Source organism: Triticum aestivum, chromosome 5B (genome assembly GCF_018294505.1).
Source record: "Triticum aestivum cultivar Chinese Spring chromosome 5B, IWGSC CS RefSeq v2.1, whole genome shotgun sequence".
Taxonomy (NCBI): domain Eukaryota; kingdom Viridiplantae; phylum Streptophyta; class Magnoliopsida; order Poales; family Poaceae; genus Triticum; species Triticum aestivum.
In genome coordinates this window covers 401,690,910-401,695,202 of record NC_057807.1, presented here as the reverse complement: position 1 = coordinate 401,695,202, position 4,293 = coordinate 401,690,910, and positions in this window count along the sequence as shown.

Here is a 4,293-nt window from a genome sequence, read left to right as displayed (position 1 = left end):
CACGTCCACGTCGCTCGCATGTTGTGCAACACATGTGGTCTGCCATCATACGGCTCATGTGATATGGTCTTGTTGGTTTGAAAAAGTCGTACGTGTGTGTAATAGAGTTGTACTTGTCACACGCCTGTACGTATCAGTTCTATTGTGGCTTCAGTTTCATGAGATTGGGTTGGTCTTTGAATACATGTAAACAGTTATCGGTTCCATGAACAAACTGGTGCACATGCATCGAGGTTAACTTTGACGGACCCATCACTGATTTTTGGCGGTTCCCGTACCGGGGTTACCATCCCCCTCCCCCTATATCCATCGGCTCCATGGTTGATATCGTCGGTTCCACCTGAGATGGTTTGCCTCGTCGGTTCCGAGTGTGTGATAAGGCGGTTGGCGTCCTCTGTAATAGATACCGGTTCCACGAACGAACTGGTGCACATGCATCGAGGTTAACTTCGACGGACCGATCACTGATTTTTGGCGGTTCCCATACCGGGGTTACCGGCCCCCCTCGCCCTAAATCCATCGGCTCCATGGTTGATATCGTCAGTTCCACCTGAGATGGTTTGCCTCGTCGGTTCCGAGTGTGTGATAAGGCGGTTGGCGTCCTCCGTAACAGATATCGGTTCCACGAACGAACTGGTGCACATGAATTGAGGTTAACTTCGACGGACCCATCACTGATTTTTGGCGGTTCCCATATCGGGGTTGCCGACCCCCCTTGCCCTAAATCCATCGGCTCCATGGTTGATATCCTCGGTTCAACCTGAGATGGTTTGCCTCATCGGTTCCGAGTGTGTGATAAGGCGGTTGGCGTCCTCCGTAACAGATATCGGTTCCACGAACGAACTGGTGCACATGAATCGAGGTTAACTTCGACGGACCCATCACTGATTTTTGGCGGTTCCCATACCGGGCCCATCAGAAATCATCTAAGTCTTGTTTGAAGGGTGTCGTTCTAGAAACAGGTAGTCACCTGTGTCCAGATTGGATGGCGCAAGAGCAAGGGGAAACAAATATTATGCATACCTTTCCACCTCATCTATGCACTTGTCTCCATCTTGGAAAAAAATGATGGTTCAGAACTTTGGAGAATATAACTTTGGAGATCCAATAAAGAGCAGAACTCTGACAATAGACAGATTGGTATTTTGAGACTGACTACCTTTAGATTCCAGGGTTCAGACAAATAGCTCCCCCGGTCGCTTTGACAAGGAGTGATGGTCGTAGTGTCTCTGTGCGAATACACGAAGTTTGACTAGCTAAACTAGCCGGTACATGAACTTACCTAGCTGATACAGTAACTTATAGCTAGCTAGTACTCCACGCCCACCGGTGTCCGTATTACTTCTGTTCACATAAACGTGTTTGTGTAGTGCAGAAACTGCAGAAAAGCGGTAACTTCAGAATGAGTGATGGTTGTCGTATCTCTGTCCATTGCTATTTGGCTGCTGCAACCACAACTTGCAATGATTGGTCAAAACACGGCAGCTCGCAATGATTAGGCGTAGCACCACAAACGCAACTAAAAAAGTGAAAAGAAAATCTGCAATTTATTTAGTAAAAACTAGCAGTGAAGCACCTAAACTTGCTCTGAAGAATGGATGGCACTTGTACCGCGTGGAAACTTCAGCAAAAATGGACGAGACCACATGTGCTCCACATGCAGAGACTTTATAAACGTCCCGGGCTTTCTCCGTTTTGGCTTCAGGTTCCAAAGATGCTGCTAGCATCATTGCACATGGAGCCTTGCCCCCTCCTTTCTACTCACGTACAACAGCATGGACCGCTGCATGCTGACAGTGGCATAGCTTTTCTATGACACATGGGCTGCAAAGCAGACCACAAACACCTCTTTAGTTTAACCCCCACATGGCCAGCACGGATCACAACGCATGCATTGTGTGGCTATGATAGCTATTTCCCTAGCGAGCTATGGTAGACACAATTTTGCCTATATATATATATATAGGAGTAGGATTTTCTACAATAGCTTGCCACAGAACTAGTTAAGGTTTTTGACGGTGTAAAGTTCTCAAAAATTCTGTAAAAAATACTGAACCAACACACCTATAATATAACATGATCCAACGGAGGGATTAAAGAAATATGACTGTATGTGTCCTGGACAAAAAGAATAAATGTTTCAATATATATTGATCATGTAGTGAGCTGAAATGCTTGTCTTTTTCGCTGAGGCCACATAAATGCATATTTTTACAATCACACCGTTGGATCATCTTATTGTATTAGAGTGAGGCTACCCTATTTATTTCATATTTTTAAATGTTTAGCAAGCCTTAACTAGTTCTGTGGCAAGCTATGATAGACACCATTTTACCTATATATATATATATATATATATATAGACACACACACACACACACACAATATAAGATCTCTTACGTCCCCTAACATCTGAACTCAACTTCCACATGGTATTATCCGTGTTTGTTGATGACGTGGTCAAGAAAGAATCCCACCAATTCCTCTTGAATTGCTCGTATGCGATCTTGTGGTAGTACTTCATCCCCCATCTGCCACATCTAATTTCAAGAAGGGGGTCAATACATATATATGAATGAAATTGGACACAAATGATGGTAATAAAATAAAATTGTGAATATTATTGCTTACGCACTTCATATTGTTGTTTAGAGTAGCCCCGCTTACAGGTGGTGTGGTCGATGAACTCGCAAATGTAGTATCCACACAAATCATTCACGGGTTCCTGCCACAACCACTTTACAAGAAATAGAGGTCAATCAAACTGATAAGCAAGCATGCTAAATGGTATTGATGAAACTAGCTAGAATCAATGGAAGATGCGCGGAACTAGCTAGTAGCTAGTACTTACTTTCGGGTGGTCAAATCGCAGTTGCGCCGGCAGTCCCGGAGCTTGTGCGGTGAACTTTTTCCAAACCCTGCCAGACAAAGAAAACAAGTACTTGATATCAGGAACTGAACAAAGTTGCCGATATGGTGCGATAATGATCGATTGAACTTACTTCTCGAGCATTTTAGTCATGGTCGCATACTCCTCCGGATTTTTTCGTTTGGAGTCTATGACGGTTACTAGTCCCTGCTCAAGCTTAATCTCTAGCAGAATAAAGTGGTACCTGCGCATGCATGCATAACTCATCGATTACATTACTATAACCTCGAGTAATAAGGGAAACCGAATATGCACAAGACAGTAACACTCACTTGTATTCGTAAGGAAAGAGTATTGTAGCTTTGTTTTGATTTTGAAGTAACGATGCGAGCAACTTGGCCTCGGTTTGTCTGGCATCATGTTTAACACTCCATTCATCCATGAGATTTGTGTTAATGAACCCAATATCACCTACTTGTCTTTTCTTCAATTCGGCGATCTTCAATCTACATAATATAGTGAGGATAATTATATATACATGCAATGAAAGAGCTGAGCTATATATAGAGACTTAACTAATTACAGAGAAGTAGTACTTACAGATAGTAGCAAGTGATGATTATTTTATCGAGGGCCATTTGATTGTAGAACTGGAAGAACTCCTTAAATCGAACTGACAACAGATCAATTCCAACGAGCTCGTGCTCCTCTTTAACCGATAGCGACAAAGTATTTTTCCCAAACTTCGTGCAGATGTCCATGTACCTATCATGGAATCTTCGCATCATTGTTGTTAGGGAAGTATCAGGTCTGACGAGAGGTTTCCCGTGCTCGAATCTGGATATGTCCACCTCCATTGTTCCAAAAATTATTGCATCATCGTCGGCCATGTAATCTCCAGGGTTGGTACCAAGCAACACCCCCGGAAGATTAGCGATGATATCACTAGACACATCGAGCGGGGGGCATGATTGCTTCGCTTGTTCGCCGAGCTGGGGAATTTGTTTCCCTTTTTTTCGTTCTGCTTCTGGCTGTACTGCCTCCCTTTCTAGAGGCTTGACAAATGATGGACCGTATCTGTATTGCCTCTCGCCTCTGGCTGTACTGCTAGACGCCGGAGCAGCCAGAGCGGTTGTGGCTGTCTTCTTTCGTTCGTTAAGAGGTGGAGCAGCCGAAGGCGGACTGCGACGACGCACCGGAGCAGCCAGACCAGCGGCGTCCGTGTTCCTCCGTCGCTTACGAGGCGGCGAGGGAGGAGGCGGCTGCTCGGACGGGCTGGAGCAGGCGGAGAAGGAGGCGAAGTACTGCCATCCTCACGCGCTGGAGCAGGAGGCAGACTGCCGTGATCACTCGCTGGAGAAGGAGGAGGAGGAGGAGGAGGAGGAGGTGAAGTGCTCAGCTGACTAGCAGGAGCCATGAAGTTC